This window comes from Mercenaria mercenaria, chromosome 9 (genome assembly GCF_021730395.1).
Source record: "Mercenaria mercenaria strain notata chromosome 9, MADL_Memer_1, whole genome shotgun sequence".
Lineage (NCBI taxonomy): Eukaryota > Metazoa > Mollusca > Bivalvia > Venerida > Veneridae > Mercenaria > Mercenaria mercenaria.
In genome coordinates, this window is record NC_069369.1 from 18,914,586 (window position 1) to 18,939,287 (window position 24,702).

Genomic DNA, 24,702 nt, shown 5'->3' on the forward strand with positions numbered 1-24,702 from the left:
TCCAATCACCATGGTTCTATAATATTATCGTCAATCGTCCTTTCGTGACATCATCCAATCACCATGGTTCTATGACATCATCGTCATCGACCTTTCGTAACATCGTCCGATCACCATGGTTCTATAATATTATCATCATCATCGACCTTTCGTAACATCGTCTAGTCACCATGGTTCTATAATATCATCGTCATCGACCTTTATAACATCGTCCAATCACCATGGTTATATAAAATTATCATCATCGACCTTCCGTAGCATCAGCAAGACACGGTGTTTTCGAATCTTCGCTGAGTTACCATTGTTCTACATAATACCATCATCATCGAGCTTTCGTAACATCGCCCAATGACGATCATTCTATAATAGCATCATCATCGACCTTTTTAAGCATCGCTCGAATACTACGGCTCTATAATAGTAACATTATCAGGCTTTCGTAACATTGCTCCGTCATAATCGTTCTATAATACCGTCATAATCGGACTTTTGTAGCATCGCTCAATCACCAACTTTAAAAAATACCATCATCATCGAACTTTCATAGCATTACTCCATCACCATCATCTTATAATAGCACCATCATCCAGCATTGCTCGAATAACATAGCTCTGTTATATACCATCATCATTAATGGTTCATATCATCACTGAATCACCTTCTCTCTATAATACCATCGTCATACAACTTTCGTAGCCTTACGTAATCATCATCATTCTTTATTAGCACCATCATCGAGCTTTCGCAACATCCTTAGAATATCAGGGTTCTGTAATAGCATTATCGTCGAGTTTTCGTAGCTTCGCCATCGTTTTAATATACCATCATCATCGAGCACCATGGTGTTATTGCCTTCCTAAACAGAAATTGTATTACAGAGGATTTTAAAATATTGACCATTTAGAGCATGGGATACATTTGAAAATGCAGTAAAACGTTTGGCTTTTTTAATTAAACATGTTCTTATTTTTAAACGTTTATAACGATAAATAATATTCGCTTATGGATGCCAAATGGAATATGGTCATGGTATACAATAATATTAGTATCTTTTGATGCCCCCGGCATCTACAGATGCGGGACGCATATAGTGATTGTCCTGTGCGTTCGTTCGTTCGTCCGTTTGTCCGTTCGTCCATCCGTCCGTACGAGGTTAACCAAATGGGACAGTTTCGTCTAGCATTAATACCCCTTACTAGAATGTCATTATACTAATGCAGATGTACCCTGTGACCATTCCTCATCTTCAGATATCACCTGACCTCAGTTTGACCTTGACCTTGACCTCAGTTTGGACTTAGGTTGCTTTATATGGGCCATCTCTTGGTTAACCAAATGGGACCGTTTCGTCTAGCATCAATACCCCTTACTAGAATGTCTTGATACTAATGCAGATGTAACCTGTGACCATTCCTCATCTTCAGACATCACCTGACCTCAGTTTGACCTTGGCCTCATTTTGGACTTAGATTGCTTTATATGGGCCGTCTCTTGGTTAACCAAATGGGACCGTTTCGTCTAGCATCAATACCGCTTACAAGAATGAATTGATACTAATACAGATGTAACCTGTGACCATTCCTCATCTTCAGACATCACCTAACCTCAGTTTGACCTTGACCGTGACCTCGTTTTGGACTCAGGTTGCTTTGTATTGACAAGGATGCCACCGGGGGCACCAAGCGTTTATTGAACGCAGCTCCTTGTTAATAAATTGAAAACGATTTGTCATCACTGATATGCACTCGATTTTGTCCTTTTTTCTGTTTAAAAATTGCTTTTTATTGTTGTAGTTAAAGAACGTATATGACATAACCTGTTATAAATACGTCTATGAATAGCAAACATCTATTAGTTGATAAGGCCCTGTGGAAAAAAAACTCTGTACAATAATCTCAGTTTACTTTTTATAACGGTTCGTTCGGTCTGGAGCAGTTCGGTCTGGAGCAGTTCGGTCTGGAGCAGTTGTTCTGTACTGATCAATTACAGTACTCTTAATAAGGGTGTATCATGATTAATTTCCACCAGTTTGTTTGTAAGTTTGTATCTAATTTTAGTGAATCTGATATTTTATTGAAATGGTCTTGTTTAACATTGCGGATGAGTGATACTATTTCATTGCGAATTTGCCTAAATTTTTGCCAGTGTAGAGGTTGTTGTGAGTGTTTAGCTTTTCGGTACAGTTATTTTCCTTTTTCGAATTTTCTGTTTTATTTGTGTTGTTATCCATGGCGAGTCATTTGGTTTTACAGTTATAAATTTGGTTGGAATGCATTGTTTTGATAAATCTAAAAGTGTTTGTGTTACTGATGTTGCATATGCTTCAATACTGTCATCTTTAAGAATCTCCCAATTTTTGTTGCAGATCTTTCTACGCAAGGAGACGTAATCACCACGATCATATTGCCAAACAAGACGCTTAAATGACTTTAACTTAGGTTTTGAGAAAACAAAAAGAGCAAAGATGGGACAGTGAAAACGTACATTTTGGTCCAGAACCGGTTCTCATACGCCCGAGGCAATTACACGAACGCCCGAGGCAATTACACGATGACTGCATGATACAAGAAATAGATCAAGGATGGAAGAAGATGTCTCAGTAAAATGGGTTGGTTCAGAAATAAGCTGGTTAAGATTAAAATATTGGCAGATGGAAGTAAGTTTACGATATGAATTAGGATTAGACAGGTTTAAGTTAAAATCACCAGTTACAACTATGTCTGAAATGTTTGTGTCAAGAACTAAACTGAGAGAATCTTCAATCAAAGACGTGTATATGGCATCTGAATTTGGGGGTCTGTAAAACGTACCAATTAAAACTCGTTTCGAGTGGGTGAAGGATACTTCAACCCAAATACACTCGAGGTCTGTTGGATCGAGATCTGGTCGTCGTATATAATGTAGGCTATCCTTAACATAAACAATAACTTCGCCATGACTATCTCCTTTTCTGTCCCTTCTTTCTGGCGCATGAAAACCTATAAATCGTATATCGTCACATAAATCACTAGAGCTGAGCCATGTTTCGGGAAAACAAGACATCAAAAGAGCTGAACTCGGCTTCCAGAACATCAACCTTGTTAAACAGACTTTGTACATTACCTAATGGATAGGGCATCGGCCTCCGGATTGCGGGTTCGAGTCCGGCTGGAGGTTTGTAGAATATTTGATTTCCCTTTTTTTTTTAATATCTTTTTTATGCAATCGAAAACGATTTGTGATCACTGAGATGTACACGATTTTGTCTTTTTTCTGTTAAAAGAAAACGTTTTTATTATTGTAGTTACGTCTATGAATAGCAAACGTTTCTTAGTTGATAAGGCCCTGTGGAAAAAAGCTTCTGTACAATAAAGTCAGTTTACTTTTTATAAGAGTTTGTTCGGTTTAACGCAGGTGTTCTGTACTGATCAATTACAGTACCCTTAATAATGGTGTAATGTATAGTGTTTATTACTAACCGGGACCAGCGGAGACTGAATAACACTTAAGGATAACAGTGTTTTATTTGTGACAGTTGTAAACTATGCACAAAGATATCGGACATATAATATGAAATTATGGCATAATTTGATACATAATCATCAACAGTTTCCGTGGTGTAGTGGTTATCACATCCGCTTAACACACGGAAAGTCCTGAGTTCAATCTTCAGCGGAAACATATTTTAACTAATTTTGTCTTTGATATATCGTTTATTACGGGGAATAAAGTCACAAAATAAACAAAGGTTAATGTTCTTGTTTATAACTGTTGGATTCTTATTTAATATACACTGATTTCTGTAATGCCAACATATTCTGTAAATGCGACTGTGCGTTTGTCGTGTAACTGAACAAAATAGTTCCCAAATGAAATGTAATCGGTGTATACGTTAAAATGTTGTCCTATTTATTATATCGGAATATGAATGAAGAGATATTAGATTCTGTTATGCCAACATATTTTGTAAATGCGACTACGCGTTTGTCGTGTAACTGAACAGAATATTTCTCATATGGAATGTAGTCAGTGTATATGTTAAGGCGTTTTCCTACTTATTATATCATTAGTCCTCCACCTCTGATTCATGTGGGGAAGTTGGCAGTTACTTGCGGAGAACAGGTTTGTACTGGTACAGAATCCAGGAACACTGGTTAGGTTAACTCCCCGCCGTTACATAACTGAAATACTGTTGGAAAACGGCGTTAAACCCAAAACAAACAAAAAAATAATTATTATATCAGTATATGAATGAAGAGATATGAAACGGTTGACAAAAGACAATATAAGTATTTAATGCAAACTGAATGTAATTCTTGACATATTGACACTGCGTAAACGCTTTAATTGCAATAAGTGCCTCCGTGGCCTAATGGATAAGGCATCGGCCTCCTAAGCCGGGGATTGCGGGTTCGAGTCCCGCCGGAGGTTGGTAGAATGTTTGAATTCTCTTTCGTGTAGTATCATTTTTATAAAATTGAAAACGATGTGTCAGCACTGATATGTAGGCAGTGGAACTAAAAATACAAACTTCATGTAGAAACTATCTATTCTAGATATATCTGCAGTTAACTGCATCAAAGTACGTAGACTGAGAAAATTATTAAATTATCATTTTCTGAAAATAAGTTATTTGAGCTGAAAGAAATAATCGCGGGTAAAAATATTTGGAAAAAATAGAGGCAACTCCGCTTATACATTATGGAAGGCTTAGGTGGCTATTGACCTAGTACCTCATTCAAATTATGCAGTTTTTACCTCTAGGCAGGGAAAAAGCATGCATATTTGCCACAAGGATTAGCAATCTGAATGGAAAACTGTTTAAAGATCAAATAAGTTAATGCCCTGGGGAAACTGTGACATTTTCTGTGTTGAAATTTGTCAACAAACAGCTGACTTTTTTGAAAAAGTCAAAACCCACAGAATTTCACAAGGTAAAATACGTTGAAAAGGCTACTACTGGAAAGAAAACAATCTCTACTGCCCATATATATGCGTCAAAGTATGGGAAAGATATCTAGAAATATGAGAAAATAGAGGACTATTAGATGCATGACTGACTTATCATGCATGGCTGACTTATCATGCATAGCATTTAATATACTAGTACATAGATTACTTTTTCAATGCAATGATATAACATGGACAAGATTAAGATTAACAAACGGTTTTCACTCAACAATTTCCCTATATAAACAGATTGTTTCCCTTGTATAAAAAAGGCTTAGGGTAAATCTCTATGATATGTACTCGATTTTTGTCCTTTTTTTCTGTTTAAAAACCGTTTTTATTGTTGTAGTTAGAACGTATATGACATAACCTGTGACATCTCTTAGTTGATAAGGCCCTGTGGGAAAAAGCGTCTGTACAATAAACCCAGTTTACTTTTATAACGGTTTGTTCGGTTTAACGCAGGTGTTCTGTACTGATCAATTACAGTACCCTTAATAAGGGTGTATTGTATAGTGTTTATTACTAACCGGGACCAGTGGAGACTGAATAACTCTTAAAGACAACAGTGTTTTATTTGTGACAGTTGTAAACTATGCACATAGATATTGGACATACAATATGGCATTATGACATAATTTGATACATAATCATCAACAGTTTCCGTGGTGTAGTGGTTATCACATCCGCTTAACACGCGGAAGGTCCTGAGTTCAATCCTCAGCGGAAATATATTTTAACTAATTTTATCTTTGATAAATCGTTTATTGCGGGGAATAAAGTCACAAAATAAACGAAGGTTAATGTTCTTGTTTATAATTGTTAGATTTTTTTTAATTAACATTAATTTCTGTAATGCCAACATATTCTATAAATGCGACTCTGCGTTTGTCGTGTAAGTGAACAGATTATTTCCCGAATGAAATGTAGTCAGTGTATACTTTAATGTGTTGTCCTACTTATTATATCGGTATATGAATGAGGAGATATGAAACGGTTGCCAAAAGGCAATATACAGTCTTTAATGCAAATTGAATGAAATTCTTGAAATGTTGACAGTGCGTAAACGCTTTAATTGCAATAACTGCCTCCGTAGCCTAATGGATAAGGCATCGGCCTCCTAAGCCGGGGATTGCGGGTTCGAGTCCCGCCGGAGGTTGGTAGAATGTTTAAATTCTCTTTTGTTTAGTATCATTTTTATAAAATTAAAAACGATTTGACATCACTGATATGTACAAGATTTCGTCTTTTTTTTCTGTTTTAAAAAACGTTTTTATTGTTGTAGTTAGAGAACGTATATTACATAACCTGTTATAAATACGTCTATGAATTGCAAACATTTCTTAGTTGATAAGGCCCTGTGGAAAAAAAAACCTCTGTACGATAAACTCAGTTTACCTTTTAAAACGGTTTGTTCGGTCTAGAGCAGTTGTTCTGTACTGATCAATTACAGTACCCTCAATAAGGATGTATTGTATAGTGTTTATTACTAACCGGGACCAGTGGAGAATGAATAAGTCTGAAGGATAACAGTGTTGTTTTATTTATGACTGTTGCAAACTATACACAAAGATATCGGACATATAATATGAAATTATGACATAGTTTGATACATAATCATCAACAGTTTCCGTGGTGTAGTGGTTATCACATCCGCTTAACACGCGGAAGGTCCTGAGTTCAATCCTCAGCAGATTTACTGATTTTATATTTGATAAATCATTTATTATGGGAATAAAGTCACAAAATATACAAAATTTAATGTTCTTGTTTATAATTGTTGGATTCTTTTTTCATTAACATTAATTTCTGTAATGCCAACATATTTGTAAATGTGACTATGCGTTTGTCGTGTAACTGAACAGATTATTACCCAAATGAAATGTAGTCAGTGTATACGTTAAGGTGTTGTCCTATTTATTATATCGGTATATGAATGAAGAGATATGAAACGGTTGATAAAAGGCAACATACAGTCTTTAATGCAAATATTAAATGGAATTCTTGAAATGTTGGCAGTGCGTAAACGCTTTATTTGCAATAACTGCCTCCGTGACCTAATGGATAAGACATCGGCCTCCTAAGCTGGGGATTGCGGGTTCGAGTCCCGCCGGAGGTTGGTAGAATGTTTGAATTCTCTTTTGTTTAGTATCTTTTTTATAAAATTGAAAACGATTTGTCATCACTGATATGTACTCGATTTTATCCTTTTTCCTGTTTAAAAAACGTGTTTATTGATGTAGTTAAAGAACGTATATGAAATATCTTGTTATAAATACGTCTATGAATAGCAAACATTTCTGAGTTGATAAGGCTCTGTGGAAAAAGCCTCCGTACGATTAAGTCAGTTCAATTTTATAACGGTTTGTTCGATCTAGTGCAGTCGTTCTGTATTGATCAATTACAGTACCCTTAATACGGGTGTATTGTATAGCCGGGACCAATGGAGACTGAATAAGTCTTAAGGTTTAGGAGTATATCACCAAAACACAGAAATATTTTATAAACGAATAACATCGTTACCAATATTTTACTTAACCATTACATGTTCTGCCGTACTGTCCCATACTGAAAATACTCTGAAAAAGTTGTCCCCCTTTGAAAATGAATGCCATTTGTAAAGAAATAAAAATAAACAATTGCTGAAAACTGTGTTCCACTTAATTATGTGAAATTTCAACACTCGCATGCGATTGCAAATAAATCAAAACTAACATGTGTAACAGTTCTTTGAAAATGGTGAGTTTTTGAAGGCGTTTGACTGCTCGGAAGTGGGTCCCATTTAGACAGTACTTTTTTCCGGAATTCAATGTTTATATTAGTATACTGAAACTTGTTTTGTTGTTTTTGTAATGATAGCGTGTATATTACTTATATTACTCTACAAAACAAGTGTCAGTATACTGATATAAGCATTGAATTCCGAAAAAAGAACTGTTTAAACAGGCCCGGCTTCCAGACAGTCAAGCGCTTTTAAAAACTCACCATTTTCAAGGAACTGTTACACATGTTTGTTTTGATGCATTTGTAATAGCGTGCGAGTGTTGAAATTTCACATAACTAGGTGAAACACAGTTTTCAACGATTGTTTATTTTTTATTTCTTTACAAATGGCATTCATTTTCAAAGGGGGACAACTTTTTCAGAATATTTTCAGTACGGGACAGTACGGCAGAACATGTAATGGTCAGGTAAAATATTGGTAACGATGTTGTTCGTTTATAAAATATTTCTGTGTTTTGGTGATATACTCCTAATCCTTAAGGTTAACAGTGTTTTACTTGTGACTGTTGTAAATTATACACAGAGATATCGGACATACAATATGTATATGACCTGTTATAAATACGACTATGAATAGCAAACATCTCTTAGTTGATAAGGCCCTGTGGAAAAAAAGCCTAGATGCACAATAAACTCAGTTTACTTTTTATAAATGTTTGTTCGGTCTAGAGCAGTTTGTTTATAATTGTTGGATTTTTTTTAACTAGCAATGGTTTCAGTAATGCCAACAGGAACAGCAGATGGAAGTAAACTAAAATATGGCAAAAATGTCATACCATCCATTCCAGAATTGAAAAAGGAGTTCTGAAATTACTTCTAGACTTGAAAATATCTAAAGCCATGGGTCCAGACCAAATACCTAATATTGTGTTGAAAACTTGTGCTCAAGAACTTGCACCCGCAATAACCAAATTTTTTCAGTTTTCTGTGGACAGTGTGGATCACTACCTACAGACTGGAGAAATGCCAACATTAGTCCAGTATTCAAAAAAGGGGACAGACACTTTGCAGAAAATAACCGTCCTGTGAGCCTAACAACTGTTTTGTGTAAAACGTTAGAACACATTGTATGTGGTCATTTACTAAGACACCTTGAAAACCATTCAATACTCACAGATAGAAATCACGGTTTCAGGTCAGGATACTCGACAGAAACCCAGTTATTAGTAACTATGAATGACTTATTAGTATCTTATGACAAAAAATGTCAAGTGGATGTAGCAATAATAGACTTTTCTAAGGCTTTCGACACCGTTCCACACGATAAATTATTGCAAAAACTAGAAAATTACGGTGTCCGTAGAAATTTACTTCATTGGCTACAATCCTTTCTGAAAGATAAAGTTATGAACGTCGTTGTAGAAGGTGAACACTCGGTTAGTGTAGATGTTGAATCCGGAGTTCCACAAGGTACAGTCCTCGGCCCCCTTATGTTTTTATGTCACATAAACGATCTTCCAGATTCCGTTAAATCTACAGTACGCCTGTTTGCTGATGATTATTTATTATACAGACCCATCCGTTCACATAATGACCATCTTCTTCTACAGAATGATCTACACGCACTAGAAAAATGGGCGAACTTGATTATGGGGCATGAAATTTAATACCAAGAAGTGTTATATTTTAAGTGTCCGCCAGAAGTCAAATTTCTTCTACGAACTAGATGATACCATCTTACAACAAGTGGACTCAAATACCTACCTTGAATTAACTATATCAAAGGATCTTACTTGGGAAACACATATCACCAATATTTGTAAAAAAGCAAACTCAACTTTGGGATTTTTAAAACGGAACCTTAGGAATTGTGCCCAAGACTGTAGGAAACTTGCATATATTTCACTTGTTCGGTCAACACTTGAGTATGGTTCAATTATCTGGGATCCATACTACGTTAAGGATATCAACTCCCTCGAGAAAATTCAACGCCACGCGGCAAGGTTCATTTTAAAAGACTATCACTCCAGAGAAGATGTAGCCAGTGTATACGTTAAGGCGTTGTCCTTTTTATTATATCGATGTATGAATGAGGAGATATGAACGGTTGACAAAAGGAAATATACACCCTTTAATGCAAATTTAATGTAATTCTTAAAATGTTGACAACGCTTTAATTGCAATAAGTGCCTCCGTGGCCTAATGGATATGGTATCGGCTTCCTAAGCCGAGGATTGCGGGTTTGAGACCCGCCGGAGGTTGGTAGAATGTTTGAATTCTCTTTTGTGTATCATTTTTGTCGAGCCCGCTTGCAGATGCGAAGACATAGTTGTCCAAATGGCTGTTCGGTGTATGTGCGTGCGTGCGTCCGTGCGTGCGTGCGTCCGTCCGGATTTGTTTGACCGGACTATAACTTTGACAGGCATGGAGCAATCTTGTTTATATTTGGCATGAACTTAACCTCAGTGAGACGGAGTGTCAGGTGCAAACCCTAGGTTCCTATCTCAAAGGTCAAGGTCACACAGGTCAAAGGTCAAATTCAAAAATGACTTTCTCCGGAGCATTTCTTCTTCCTGCATGGAGGGATTTTGATGTAACTTGGCACAATTGTTCACCATCATGAGACTGAGTGTCATGCGCAAGAACCAGGTCCCTAGGTCTAAGGTCAAGGTCACACTTAGAGGTCAAAGGATACAAGAATGACAACTTTGTCCGGAGCATTTCTTCTTCATGCATGGAGGGATTTTGATGTAACTTGGCACAAATGTTCACCACCATGAGACGGAGTGTCATGCGCAAGAACCAGGTCCCTAGATCTAAGGTCAAGGTCACACTTAGAGGTCAAAAGTCAGATACAAGAATGACTTTGTCTGGAGCATTTCTTTTTGATGCATAGAGGGATTTAGTAACTTGGCACAATTGTTCATCATCATGAAACGGAGTGTCATGCGCAAGATCCTAGAATTACTTCCCATTGTTGTTACTATAAATAACTTATATTTGTAACTTTTTTATTACTGGTCGTAGGGAAAAATCAAGACCACTTTTCTGTAGTACAACATGCATGTTACATCCAATTTTCAGGTGAATTTTGACCTATCTCTACTGGTGAGGATGTTTGTGTGGACTTAGAATTTTTTTTAAGATTTACGTCCCTTAGTTGTTACTTTAAAAAACTTATATTGTAACTTTTTGCAATCTCTTTTTTATATGGCATAAATGTTTGCCTCAATGAGACAGGGAGTGTCATGTGCAACTCCCAGTCCTTTTGACAGCTGGCGGGCTCGACATGTTTCCCGTGGGCATCTAGTTAATCTAGTTATAAATTGCAAACGATTTGCCATCACTGATATGTACAAGATTTTGTCATTTTTCTGGTTAAGAAAACGTTTTAATTGTTGTAGTTAAAGAACGTATGTGACATAACATGTTATAAATACGTCTATGAATAGCAAACATGTCTTAGTTGATAAGGCCCTGTGGAAAAAAAGCCTCTGTACAATAAACTCAGTTTACTTTTTATAACGGTTTGTTCGGTCTAGGGCAGTTGTTCTGTACTGATCAATCGCAGTACCCTTAATAAGGGTGTATTGTATAGTATTTATTACTAACCGGCACCAGTGGAAACTGAATAAGTCTTCAGGATAACAGTGTTTTATTTGTGACTGTGGCAAACTATATATGGAAATTATGACATAGTTTGATACATAATCATCAACAGTTTCCGTGGTGTAGTGGTTATCACATCCGCTTAACACGCGAAAGGTCCTGAGTTCAATCCTCAGCGGAAACTTTATTTTACTGATTTTTATCATTGATATATCGTTTATTACGGGGAATAAAATCACAAAATAAACAAATGTTAATGTTCTTGTTTATAATTGTTGTATTATTTTTAAACTACCATTAATTTCTGCAATGCCAACATATTTGTTTGTTTTTGGGTTTTACGCCGTTTTTCAACAGTATTTCAGTCATGTAACGGCGGTTAGTTAACCTAACCAGTGTTCCTGGATTCTGTACTAGTATAAACCTGTTCTCCGCAAGTAACTGTCAACTTCCCCACATGAATCAGAGCATTGCCAGCTTTCATAGCCAATTTTACATTACATCAGTCTTATTATCATTATTTTACATTCACCATTTCATTCTACTCCACTGCACACATCATGGTCTAGGAGGGTCCCCTACTGTGGCAATTGCTCTTTAATCAGTCAATGTTACATAATCGCTGATAAGCAGCAGATAAGATGGAAGCTGTTTATTGGATGTTGGGGGAGAGAGACTTATCTAGTAGTGGATCTTTAAATTGTAATAATTATATAACTATATGCTCTTTACTATATACATAAAATCAAATATTAAATTTCGAAAAAAAGATAACTCGATAAGAATAACATTTACAACAGATTATCCTCGTTTTGCGACAATGCGTTTCTCGTGTATACTGAACAGGTTATTTCCCAAATGAAATGTTGTCATTGTATAATTTAAGGTGTTGTCCTACTTATTATATCGGTATATGAATGATAAGATATGGAGCAGTTGACAAAAGGCAATATACAGTCTTAAATGCAAATGTAATTCTTAAAATGTTGACAATAAACGCTTCAATTGCAATAAGTGCCTCCGTGGCCTAATGGATATGGCATCGGCCTCCTAAGCCGGGGATTGCGGGTTCGAGTCCCGCCGGAGGTTGGTAGAATGTTTGTATTGTCTCTTTTGTTTATTTTTTTTTATTGCAAACGATTTGTCATCACTGATATGTACTCGATTTTATCCTTTTTCTGGTTAAGAAAACGTTTTTATTGCTGTTGTTAAAGAACGTATGTGACATAACATGTTATAAATACGTCTATGAATAGCAAACATCTCTTAGTTGATAAGGCCCTGTGGAAAAGAGCCTCTGTACAATAAACTCAGTTTACTTTTTATAACGGTTTGTTCGGTCTAGAGCAGCTGTTCTATAAAGATCAGTTACAGTACCCTTAATAAGTATAATTGTATAGTATTTATTACTTACCAGGACACGTGGAGAATGAAAAGTCTTAAGGATAACAGTGTTTTATTTGTGACTGTTGTAAACTATACACACAGATATCGGACATACAAGATAACATTATGACATAGTTTGATACATAATTATCAACAGTTTCCGTGCTGTAGTGGTTATCACATCCGCTTAACACGCGGAAGGTCCTGAGTTCACTCCTCAGCTTAAACATACTTTTACTGATTTTATATTTGACATATCATTTATTACGGGGGAATAAAGCCACCAAATAAACAAATGATAATATTCTTGTTTATAATTGTTGGAGTTTTTTAGTTAGCATTGGTTTCAGTAATTCCAACATATTTGTAAATGCAGTTATGCGTTTGTCGTGTAACTGAACATGTCAGATTATTAACCAAATCAAATGTAGCCAGTGTATACGATTAGGTGTTGTCCTACTTATTATATCGGTATATGAATGAGGAGTATGAAACGGTTGACAAAAGACAATATACAGTCTTTAATGCAAATTAAATGTAATTCTTGAAATGTTGACAGTTCGTAAACACTTTAATTGAAATAAGTGCCTCCTAAGCCGGGGATTGCAGAACAACTGCACTAGACCGAACAAACCGTTATAAAAATTAAACTGAGATTATTGTACAGAGGCTTTTTTCCACAGGGCCTTATCAACTAAGGAATGTTTGCTCTTCATAGACGTATCGGTATTTATAACAGGTTACGTCATGTTATTTCTTTAACTACATCAATAAAAACGTTTTTTTTTTTCTAAACAGGAAAAAAGACAAAATCGAGTACATAACAGTGATGACAACTCGTTTTCAATTTTATAAAACTAAAGTCAAACATTCTACCAACCTCCAGTGGGACTCGAACCCGCAATCCGCGGCTTAGGAGGCCGATGCATGATCCATTAGGCCACGGAGGCACTTATTGCAATTAAAGCGTTTACGCACTGTCAACATTTCAAGAATTACATTCAGTTTGCATTAAATACTTATATTGCCTTTTATCAACCGTTTCATATGTCTTCATCCATATACCGATATTATAAGTAGGACAACACAATATATACAATGACTTAACATTTCATTTCAGAAATAATCTGTTTAGTTACACGACAAACGCATAGTCGCATTTACAAAATATGTTGGCATTTCAGAAATTAATATCTCCTTGTTAATATACCGATAAAATAAATAGGATAACACCTTAAAGACCTGCTCCCGTCCTACCTTTTAACCTTAAATTGTCACTGAAAAAGCATGCAAATCCTTGAACAGTGACGCCTGTCAAAATAGTCTATTTAATATAAAATTCTGTATAAAATACCTGTGGTTTTGCGTGCTAATGTGTGGCGCGTGGCCGTTAACTGTTTACCTATTGTAATCATGGGTTGCATACCGACAATAGAATTTGAATAACCGCGGAGCAGGGCTTTAACGTATACACTGACTACATTTCATTTGGAAACTAATCTGTTCAGTTAGAAGACAAATGCATAGTCGCATTTACAAATATGTTGGCATTACAGAAATCAGTGTTCCTTTGTTTGTTCGTTTTGTCCTTGTGTGTTGACTTTGTGTGCGCGCGTGTGTGTATGCTTATTGTTCGTCTTGTCCTTATGTGTTGGCTTTGAGTGTGTGTGGGGGTGGGGTGGTTTGTGTTGTTTGTTTTGTGCTGATGTGTAAGCTTTGAGTGTGTGTGTGGTGCACGCGTTTGCGTGCTGGGGGGTTCGTTTTGAGGAGGCTGCGCTTTTGGTGCGTGGCACTCCCTGTTTGATATTTTTCTTTGTTTTTTTTTGCATAAGAAAAGAATCCAACAATTATTAACCTTTGTTTATTTTGTGACTTTATTCTCCGTAATAAATGATGCATCAAACATAAGATCAGTAAAAATATGTTTCCGCTGAGAATTGATCTCAAGACATAGTTTGATACATGATCATCAACAGTTTCCGTGGTGTAGTGGTTATCACATCCGCTTAACACGCGGAAGGTCCTGAGTTCAATCCTCAGCGGAAACACATTTTTATTAATTTTATTTTTGATGAATCATTTATTACGGGAATAAAATCACGAACTAAACAAAGGTTAATGTTCTTGTTTATAATTGTTGAATTCATTTTTAATTAAAATTAATTTCTGTCATGCCAACATATTTGTAAATGCGACTATGCGTTTGTCGTGTAACTGAAAAGTTTATCTCTCAAATGGAATGTAGTAAGTGTGTACGTTTATTTAGTTTATACTTATCTATTTAAGCTCGATTGTGATCAAATCTTTAAGCTTATTTGAACCACTCCTCGAGTCCGCTTCCTGGAAAAACCAGTACTAGTGTTATATGAGCAATCATGGTCCTGACCCCAGTGGGGTTCGAACCAACGACCCCCAGGTTTAGCCGCCGACACCTTAAACACTAGTCCATCGCTCCCCTTTAGTGTGTACGTTAAGGTGTTGTCCTACTTATTGTATCCGTATATGAGTAAGGAGATATGAAACGGTTGACAAAACTCAGTCTTTAATGCAAATTGAAAGTAATTCTTGAAATGCTGACGGTACGTAAACGCTTGAATAGCAATAAGTGCCTCCGTGGCCTAATGGATAAGGCACCGGCCTCCTAAGCCGGGGATTGCGGGTTCGACTCCCGCCGGAGGTTGGTTGGTAGAATGTTTGAATTCTCTTTTGTTTAGTATCATTTTTATAAATTGAAAACGATTTGTCATCGCTGATACGTACAAGATTTTGTCCTTTTTCTGTTTAATAAAACGTTGTTGTTTTTTTTTGTTGTAGTTAAAGAACGTATATGATATAACCTGTTATAAATACGTCTTTGAATAGCAAACATTTCTTAGTTGATAAGGCCCTGTGGAAAAAAGCCTCTGTACAATAAACTCAGCTTACTTTTATAACGGTTTGTTCGGTATAGAACAGTTGTTCTGTACGGATCAGTTACAGTACCCTCAATAAGGGTGCATTGTATAGTGTTTATTATTAACCGGGACCAGTGGAGACTGAATAAGTCTGAAGGATAACAGTGTTTTATTTGTGACAGTTGTAAAATATACACAGAGATATCGGACGTACAGTATGAAATTATGACATAGTTTGATACATAATCATCAACAGTTTCCGTGATGTAGTGGTTATCACATCCGCTTTACACACGGAAGGTCCAGAGTTCAATCCTCAGCGGAAACATATTTTTTTCTGATTTTTATATTTGATAAATCATTTATTACTGAGTATGAACAAAATATACAAAGGTTGATGTTCTTGTTTATGGTTGTTGGATTCTTTTTTAATTAACACTGATTTATGTAATGCCATCATATTTGTAAATGCGACTATGCGTTTTTGGTATAACTGAACAGATTAATTATTTCCCACATGAAATATAGTCAGTGTATACGTTAAGGTGTTGTCCTATTTATTATATCGGTATATGAATGAAGAGATATAAAACGGCTGACAAAAGGCAATATACAGTCTTTAATGCAAATTGAATGTAATTCTTGAAATGTTTGTTTGTTTATTTTGGGTTTAACGCCGTTTTTCAACAATATTTCAGCCATCTACGGTGGGCAGTTAACCTAACCAGTGTTCCTGAATTCTGTACCAGTACAAACCTGTTCTCCGCAAGTAACTACCAACTTCCCACATGAATTATCAGAGGTGGAGTAAGAATTATTTCAGACACAATGTCTTTTATCAAATCGTCACGGAGAACATACGCCCTGCCCGAGGATCGAACTCGCGACCCCGCGATCTGAATACCAACGCTCTCCCTACTGAGCTAAGCGGGCGGGCTCTTCTTGAAATGATGACAGTGCGTGAACGCTTTAATAGTAATAAGTGCCTCCGTGGCCTAATGGATAAGGCATCGGCCTCCGGGGATTGCGGGTTCGAGTCCCGCCGGAGGTTGATACAATGTTTGAATTTTCTTTTGTTTAGTATCTTTTTTATAAAATTGAAAACGATTTGTCATCACTGATATGTACTCCATTTTGTCCTTTTTCCGTTTTAAAAATCGTTTTATTGTTGTAGTAAGAACACATATGACATAGTCTGTTATGAATACGTCTATGAATAGCAAACATCTCTTAGTGGAAAAAAGCATCTTCACAATAAACTCAGTTTACTTTTTATAAGGGTTTTTTCGATCTAGAGCAGTTGTTATGTACTGATCAATTACAGTACCCTCAATACGTTTTTTTTTAAAAAGTGTTTAATAGTTACCGGGACCAGTGAAGACTGAATAAGTCTGAAGGATAACAGTATTTTATTTGGGACTGTTGCAAACTATAAACAGAGATATCGGACATACAATATGAAATTAAGACATAGTTTGATACATAATCATCAACAGTTTCCGTGGTGTAGTGGTTATCACATCCGCTTAACACGCGGAAGGTCCTGAGTTCAATCCTCAGCGGAAACATTTTTTTACTAATTTTATTTTTGATGAATCATTTATTACGGGAATAAAGTCACAAAATAACGAAGGCTAATGTTCTTGTTTATAATTGTTTGATTCTTTTTTAATCAACATTAATTTCTGTCATGCCAACATATTTGTAAATGCGACTATGCGTTTGTCGTGTAACTGAACAGATTATTTCTCAAATCATGAAATGTAGTCAGTATGTACGTTTATTTAGTTTATACTAATTTATTTAATCTCGATTGTGATGAAAGCTTTAAGCTTATTTGAACCACTCTCGAGTCCGCCCCCTGGAAAAGCCAGTACTGGAGTCATATGAGAAATCACTGTCGTGACCCCAGTAGGGCTCGAACCCATGATCCCCTGGGATGGAGCGGCCGACACCTTAACCACTAGACCACCGTTCCACTTTAGCGTGTACGTTAAAATGTTCCGTATATGAGTGAGGAGATATGAAACGGTTGACAAAGGGCAATATACACTTGAAAGTAATTCTTGAAATGCTGACGGTACGTAAACGCTTGAATTGCAAAAAGTGCCTCCGTGGCCTTATTGATAAGGCATCGGCCTCCTAAGCCGGGGATTGCGGGTTCGACTCCCGCCGGAAGTTGGTTGCGTTTAGAAAGATTGTTGTGATATTCTTTTCTTTTTGTTTATAGTTGTGTTATAAAATTGAAAACGTAATTTGTCATGCAGCTTGCTAGATATCTGACATAGTTGACTTTTGTCGCTACTCATTTGCTTTTCTGCTGTTTAATTAAAACGATGCTAGTTGTGATTTTTTATGTTGGTTGTATGTTACAAGAAAATTGATAGCATAATGGGAATAATAACACTGTTTATGTAAATCAGTACTTTATGATATAGCAAACATTTCTTAGTTGATAAGGCCCTGTGGAAAAAAGCCTCTGTACAATAAAGTCAGCTTACTTTTTATAACGGTTTGTTCGGTCTAGAACAGTTGTTCTGTACTGATCAGTTACAGTACCCTCAATAAGGGTGCATTGTATAGTGTTTATTATTAACCGGGACCAGTGGAGACTGAATAAGTCTGAAGGATAACAGTGTTTTATTTGTGACAGTTGTAAAATATGCACAGAGATATCGGACGTACAGTATGGAATTATGACATAGTTTGATACATAATCATCAACAGTTTCCGTGGTGTAGTGGTTATCACATCCGCTTAACACGCGGAAGGTCCTGAGTTCAATCCTCAGCGGAAACATATTTTTTTCTGATTTTTATATTTGATAAATCATTTATTACTGAGTATGAACAAAATATACAAAGGTTGATGTTCTTGTTTATGATTGTTGGATTCTTTTTTAATTAACACTGATTTATGTAATGCCATCATATTTGTAAATGAGACTTTGCGTTTTTGGTATAACTGAACAGATTAATTATTTCCCACATGAAATATAGTCAGTGTATACGTTAAGGTGTTGTCCTATTTATTATATCGGTATATGAATGAAGAGATATAAAACGGCTGACAAAAGGCAATATACAGTCTTTAATGCAAATTGAGTGTAATTCTTGAAATGTTTGTTTGTTTATTTTGGGTTTAACGCCGTTTTTCAACAATATTTCAGCCATCTACGGCGGGCAGTTAACCTAACCAGTCTTCCTGAATTCTGTACCAGTACAAACCTGTTCTCCGCAAGTAACTACCAACTTCCCACATGAATTATCAGAGGTGGAGTAAGAATTATTTCAGACACAATGTCTTTTATCAAATCGTCACGGAGAACATACGCCCTGCCCGAGGATCGAACTCGCGACCCCGCGATCTGAATACCAACGCTCTCCCTACTGAGCTGAGCGGGCGGGCTCTTCTTGAAATGTTGACAGTGCGTAAACGCTTTAATAGTAATAAGTGCCTCCGTGGCCTAATGGATAAGGCATCTGCCTCCTAAGCCGGGGATTGCGGGTTCGAGTCCCGCCGGAGGTTGGTAGAATGTTTGAATTCTCTTTTGTTTAGTATCTTTTTTATAAAATTGAAAACGATTTGTCATCACTGATATGTACTCCATTTTGTCCTTTTTCCGTTTTAAAAATCGTTTTATTGTTGTAGTTAAAGAACGTATATGACATAGTCTGTTATGAATACGTCTATGAATAGCAAACATCTCTTAGTGGAAAAAAGCCTCTTCACAATAAACTCAGTTTACTTTTTATAACGGTTTGTTCGATCTAGAGCAGTTGTTCTGTACTGATCAATTACAGTACCCTTAATAAGTTTTTTTTTAAAAGTGTTTAATAGTTACCGGGGCCGGTGAAGACTGAATAAGTCTGGAGGATAACAGTATTTTATTTGGGACTGTTGCAAACTATAAACAGAGATATCGGACATACAATATGAAATTATGACATAGTTTGATACATAATCATCAACAGTTTCCGTGGTGTAGTGGTTATCACATCCGCTTAACACGCGGAAGGTCCTGAGTTCAATCCTCAGCGGAAACATATTTTTACTGATTTTGTCTTCGATAAGAAAAAGAAAACGTTTTTATTGTTGTAGTTAAAGAACGTATATGATACTAATAAACTTTGATAATGTGGCAGTTGAGTCCAATAAGTCTAGGGGTGTTCAAAGATAATCCGTCATAGATCTATTGTAAAGCTAATATTGGATTTACCTGTATTGGAAAATAAACAGTGTCGATTGTATTGAGGTCAACTGCCACATTATCAAAGTTTATTAGTATAATCTGTTATAAATACGTCTATGAATAGCAAACATCTCTTAGTTGATAAGGCCCTGTGGAAAAAAAGCCTCTGTACAATAAACTCAGCTTACTTTTATAACGGTTTGTTCGGTCTAGAACAGTTGTTCTGTACTGATCAATTACAGTACTCTTAATAAGGGTGCATTGTATAGTGTTTATTGTTAACCGGGACCAGTGTAGACTGAAGATGTCTGAAGGATAACAGTGTTTTATTTGTGACAGTTGTAAACTATGCACAGAGATATCGGACGTACAGTATGAAATTATGACATAGTTTGATACAAAGTCATCAACAGTTTCCGTGGTGTAGTGGTTATCACATCCGCTTAACACGCGGAAGGTCCTGAGTTCAATCCTCAGCGGAAACATTTTTTTACTAATTTTATTTTTGATGAATCATTTATTACGGGAATAAAGTCACAAAATAACGAAGGCTAATGTTCTTGTTTATAATTGTTTGATTCTTTTTTAATCAACATTAATTTCTGTCATGCCAACATATTTGTAAATGCGACTATGCGTTTGTCGTGTAACTGAACAGATTATTTCTCAAATGAAATGTAGTCAGTATGTACGTTTATTTAGTTTATACTAATTTATTTAAGCTCGATTGTGATGAAAGCTTTAAGCTTATTTGAACCACTCTCGAGTCCGCCCCCTGGAAAAGCCAGTACTGGAGTCATATGAGAAATCATTGTCGTGACCCCAGTAGGGCTCGAACCCATGACCCCCTGGGATGGAGCGGCCGACACCTTAACCACTAGACCACCGTTCCACTTTAGCGTGTACGTTAAAATGTTCCGTATATGAGTGAGGAGATATGAAACGGTTGACAAAGGGCAATATACACTTGAAAGTAATTCTTGAAATGCTGACGGTACGTAAACGCTTGAATTGCAATAAGTGCCTCCTTGGCCTAATGGATAAGGCATCGGCCTCCTAAGCCGGGGATTGCGGGTTCGACTCCCGCCGGAGGTTGGTTGGTAGAATGTTTGAATTCTCTTTTGTTTAGTATCATGTTTATAAATTGAAAACGATTTGTCATCACTGATATGTACAAGATTTTGTCATTTTTCTGGTTAATAAAACCTTGTTTTATTGTTGTAGTTAAAGAACGTGTATGATATAACCTGTTATAAATACGTCTATGAATAGCAAACATTTCTTAGTTGATAAGGCCCTGTGGAAAAAAAGCTCCTGTACAATAAACTCAGTTTACTTTTTATAACGGTTTGTTCGGTCTAGAACAGTTGTTCTGTACTGATCAATTATAGTACCCTCAATAAGGGTGCATTGTATAGTGTTTATTATTAACCGGGACCAGTGGAGACTGAATAAGTCTGAAGGATAACAGTGTTTTATTTGTGACAGTTGTAAACTATGCACAGATATATCGGACGTACAGTATGAAATTAAGACATAGTCTGATACAACAGTTTCCGTGGTGTAGTGGTTATCACATCCGCTTAACACACGGAAGGTCCAGAGTTCAATCCCCAGCGGAAACATATTTTTTTCTGATTTTTATATTTGATCAATCATTTATTACTGAGTATGAACAAAATATACAAATGTTGATGTTCTTGTTTATGGTTGTTGGATTCTTTTTTAATTAACACTGATTTATGTATTGCCATCATATTAGTAAATGCGACTATGCGTTTGTAGTATAACTGAACAGATTAATTATTTCCCACATGGAATATAGTCAGTGTATACGTTAAGGTGTTGTCCTATTTATTATATCGGTATATGAATGAAGAGATATAAAACGGCTGACAAAAGGCAATATACAGTCTTAAATGCAAATTGAATGTAATTCTTGAAATGTTTGTTGTTTTTTTGTTTTGGGTTTAACGCCGTTTTTCAACAGTATTTCAGTCATCTACGGCGGGCAGTTAACCTAACCAGTGTTCCTGGATTCTGTACCAGTACAAACCTGTTCTCCGCAAGTAACTACCAACTTCCCCACATGAATTATCAGAGCTGGAGGACGAATGATTTCAGACCCGAGGATCGAACTCGCTACCCCGCGATCTGAAGACCAACGATCTCCCTACTGAGCTAAACGGACGGGCTCTTCTTGAAATGTTGACAGTACGTAAACGCTTTAATTATAATAAGTGCCTCCGTGGCCTAATGGATAAGGCATCGGCCTCCTAAGCCGGGGATTGCGGGTTCGAGTCCCGCCGGAGGTTGGTAGAATGTTTGAATTCTCTTTTGTTTAGTATGTTTTTTTATAAAAATTGAAAACTATTCGTCATCACTGATATGTACTCGATTTTGTCCTTTTTCTGTTTTAAAAATCGTTTTTATTGTTGTATTTAAAGAACGTATATGACATAGCCTGTTATAAATACGTCTATAAATAGCAAACATTTCTTAGCTGATAAGGCCCTGTGGATAAAAGCCTCTTCAGAATAAACTCAGTTTACTTTTTATAACGGTGTGTTCGATCTAGAGCAGTTGTTATGTACTGATCAATTACAGTACCCTCTATAAGGGTTTTTTTTTTATAATGTTTATTAGTTACCGGGACCAGTGAAGACTGAATAAGTCTGAAGGATAACAGTATTTTATTTGGGACTGTTGCAAACTATAAACAGAGATATCGGACATACAATATGAAATTAAGACATAGTTTGATATCTTATCATCAACAGTTTCCGTGGTGTAGTGGTTATCACATCCGCTTAACACGCGGAAGGTCCTGAGTTCAATCCTCAGCGGAAACATATTTTTACTGATTTTTGTCTTCGATAAATCGTTTATTACGGGGGAATAAAGCCACAAAATAAACAAATGTTAATGTTCTTGTTTATAATAGTTGGATTCATTTTTGATTAACATTGCTTTCTGTAATGCCAACATATTTGTAAATGCGACAATGCGTTTGTCGTGTAACTGAACAGATTATTTCCCAAATGAAATGTAGCCAGTGTATACGTTAAGGGGTTGTCATATTTATTATATCGGTATATGAATGAGGAGATATTTTCTGTAACTCCAACATAATAAAAATGCGTTTGAGGTCCTAAGTTCAATCCTCAGCGGTAAGATATTTTTACTGGTTTTATATCTGATAAATCATTTATTACGGAGAATAACATATTTGTAAATGCGACTATGCGTTTGTCGTGTAATTGAACAGATTAGATCCCAAATGAAATGTAGTCAGTGTATACGTTAAGGGTTTGTCCTATTTATTATATCGGTATATGAATGCGGAGATATTAATTTCTGTAATGCCAACATATTTTGTAAATGCGACTATGCGTTTGTCGTGTAACTGAACAGATTACTTCCCAAATGAAATGTAATCAGTTTATACCTTAAAGTGTTGTCCTACATGTTTATTATATCGGTATATGAATGAGGAGATATTAATTTCTGTAATGCCAACATATTTTGCAAATGCGACTATGTGTTTGTCGTGTAACTGAACAGATTATATCGCAAATGAAATGTAGTCAGTGTATACGTTAAGGTGTTGTCCTACTTATTATATCGGTACATGTATGAATGAGGAGATATGAAACGGTTGACAAAAGGCAATGTAAGTCCTTAATGGAAACTGAATGTAATTCTTGAAATGTTGACAGTGCGTAAACGCTTAAATTGCAACAAGTGCCCCCGTGGCCTAATGGATTCGACATCAGCCTCCTAAGCCGGGTATTTCTGTCCCGCCGGAGGTTGGTAGAATTTTTGAAATCTCTTTTGTTTTGTATCTTTTTACAAAATTGAAAACGATTTGTCATCACTGATATAATACTCGATTTTATCCTTTTCCATCTTTCTGCGCAGCCGACACTTTCTATGGAAAACTGAACTGAAGTCAACATTTGTTGAAACATGTTACAGACAATCTTAAATATAAGGAATTTTCAATGAAATAACATTTTTGATAAGTTATATCAGAAATCAAATGTTGATACTGGTTTATGTTGTATTGACAAGTATCATGCCTGACAGGTATCTTGCTATTTTTGTGGTTGTGTTTTCACATCGCATTTTAGTACAAGGACAGTATTGTTCATATAATGTAAGATAATTGACTTAGTACTGATAAGACAATATCACCTTTCAGATTATTTAGTATTCAATTATAGAAAGAATTAATAATTTTTAAAACTTTTTTTAACTTTTAGCAGACATACATGTAACCAGTTTGGTCAGGTTCGCGCCATTTCCGTCCGAACAGGTGTTGTATTCTAGCGGTCACAATACAATTATCTATACACAAGAAGAAAAAGAAAAAATTCTATGAAAGAGTTTTTTCAAAATCTAAAAAAATATTCTTCACTATGGGTAGTTTTCATTGAAAAAAGTTCACAAAAGTAAATATGAAACAATATTTTTTTTTCATTTGTACCTATTATTGTAAGGATAGAGTATTACAAATATGACTATGATATCAAATAAGTATATAATAAAATCTGTAAAAAGAAAAAACCGTATTGTGCTGCCTGGATGTATATTTTGGTTGGTATTTATAAAAAAGCAGAAAATTATGAAAATGTTGAAAAATCGCTGGCAGTTTCAGCAACAGTGGGTGTGTTCAAAACAATTTTTCACAAAAACAAGCCTGGTGACCTATTGTTTTTATTTGTTCATTGTTTTCAGCACAAATTTTCCTATCATATATGTGAATCTAAAAAAAATCTATGAAAGGAAAAAACTATAGGAATTCTCTATAAAGAACGTATATGTCATAACCTGTTATAAATACGTACAAAATGTATATGAATAGAAAACATCTCTCGTTAAAAGGTTCTAAGTTGATTAGACCCTGCATGGGGAACAAAAGCCTCTGTACAATAAGTTTACTAAGTTTACTTTTAATAAAGATTT

The 24,702-nt window shown here is 35.8% G+C and overlaps 18 non-coding genes across 18 annotated transcripts; all 18 read left to right on the forward strand.

Moving 5' to 3' along the window:
- The first annotated feature begins 3,587 nt into the window (after positions 1 to 3,587).
- On the forward strand, positions 3,588 to 3,660 carry Trnav-aac (transfer RNA valine (anticodon AAC)). The gene has a single exon. It is a non-coding gene; the product is annotated as a tRNA-Val (tRNA).
- Positions 3,661 to 4,337: 677 nt separating this feature from the next.
- On the forward strand, positions 4,338 to 4,410 carry Trnar-ccu (transfer RNA arginine (anticodon CCU)). The gene has a single exon. It is a non-coding gene; the product is annotated as a tRNA-Arg (tRNA).
- Positions 4,411 to 5,588: 1,178 nt separating this feature from the next.
- Trnav-aac (transfer RNA valine (anticodon AAC)) lies at positions 5,589 to 5,661 on the forward strand. Its single transcript has one exon. It is a non-coding gene; the product is annotated as a tRNA-Val (tRNA).
- Positions 5,662 to 6,015: 354 nt separating this feature from the next.
- Positions 6,016 to 6,088, forward strand: Trnar-ccu (transfer RNA arginine (anticodon CCU)). The gene has a single exon. It is a non-coding gene; the product is annotated as a tRNA-Arg (tRNA).
- Positions 6,089 to 9,841: 3,753 nt separating this feature from the next.
- Positions 9,842 to 9,914, forward strand: Trnar-ccu (transfer RNA arginine (anticodon CCU)). Its single transcript has one exon. It is a non-coding gene; the product is annotated as a tRNA-Arg (tRNA).
- Positions 9,915 to 11,373: 1,459 nt separating this feature from the next.
- On the forward strand, positions 11,374 to 11,446 carry Trnav-aac (transfer RNA valine (anticodon AAC)). Its single transcript has one exon. It is a non-coding gene; the product is annotated as a tRNA-Val (tRNA).
- Positions 11,447 to 12,278: 832 nt separating this feature from the next.
- On the forward strand, positions 12,279 to 12,351 carry Trnar-ccu (transfer RNA arginine (anticodon CCU)). The gene has a single exon. It is a non-coding gene; the product is annotated as a tRNA-Arg (tRNA).
- Positions 12,352 to 14,623: 2,272 nt separating this feature from the next.
- Trnav-aac (transfer RNA valine (anticodon AAC)) lies at positions 14,624 to 14,696 on the forward strand. The gene has a single exon. It is a non-coding gene; the product is annotated as a tRNA-Val (tRNA).
- A 559-nt stretch (positions 14,697 to 15,255) lies between these two features.
- Trnar-ccu (transfer RNA arginine (anticodon CCU)) lies at positions 15,256 to 15,328 on the forward strand. The gene has a single exon. It is a non-coding gene; the product is annotated as a tRNA-Arg (tRNA).
- A 1,709-nt stretch (positions 15,329 to 17,037) lies between these two features.
- On the forward strand, positions 17,038 to 17,110 carry Trnav-aac (transfer RNA valine (anticodon AAC)). Its single transcript has one exon. It is a non-coding gene; the product is annotated as a tRNA-Val (tRNA).
- A 1,158-nt stretch (positions 17,111 to 18,268) lies between these two features.
- Trnav-aac (transfer RNA valine (anticodon AAC)) lies at positions 18,269 to 18,341 on the forward strand. The gene has a single exon. It is a non-coding gene; the product is annotated as a tRNA-Val (tRNA).
- A 656-nt stretch (positions 18,342 to 18,997) lies between these two features.
- Positions 18,998 to 19,070, forward strand: Trnar-ccu (transfer RNA arginine (anticodon CCU)). The gene has a single exon. It is a non-coding gene; the product is annotated as a tRNA-Arg (tRNA).
- Positions 19,071 to 19,515: 445 nt separating this feature from the next.
- Positions 19,516 to 19,588, forward strand: Trnav-aac (transfer RNA valine (anticodon AAC)). The gene has a single exon. It is a non-coding gene; the product is annotated as a tRNA-Val (tRNA).
- Positions 19,589 to 20,146: 558 nt separating this feature from the next.
- Trnav-aac (transfer RNA valine (anticodon AAC)) lies at positions 20,147 to 20,219 on the forward strand. Its single transcript has one exon. It is a non-coding gene; the product is annotated as a tRNA-Val (tRNA).
- Positions 20,220 to 20,756: 537 nt separating this feature from the next.
- On the forward strand, positions 20,757 to 20,829 carry Trnar-ccu (transfer RNA arginine (anticodon CCU)). The gene has a single exon. It is a non-coding gene; the product is annotated as a tRNA-Arg (tRNA).
- Positions 20,830 to 21,286: 457 nt separating this feature from the next.
- On the forward strand, positions 21,287 to 21,359 carry Trnav-aac (transfer RNA valine (anticodon AAC)). Its single transcript has one exon. It is a non-coding gene; the product is annotated as a tRNA-Val (tRNA).
- A 617-nt stretch (positions 21,360 to 21,976) lies between these two features.
- Trnar-ccu (transfer RNA arginine (anticodon CCU)) lies at positions 21,977 to 22,049 on the forward strand. The gene has a single exon. It is a non-coding gene; the product is annotated as a tRNA-Arg (tRNA).
- A 464-nt stretch (positions 22,050 to 22,513) lies between these two features.
- On the forward strand, positions 22,514 to 22,586 carry Trnav-aac (transfer RNA valine (anticodon AAC)). Its single transcript has one exon. It is a non-coding gene; the product is annotated as a tRNA-Val (tRNA).
- The last annotated feature ends 2,116 nt before the right edge of the window (positions 22,587 to 24,702 follow it).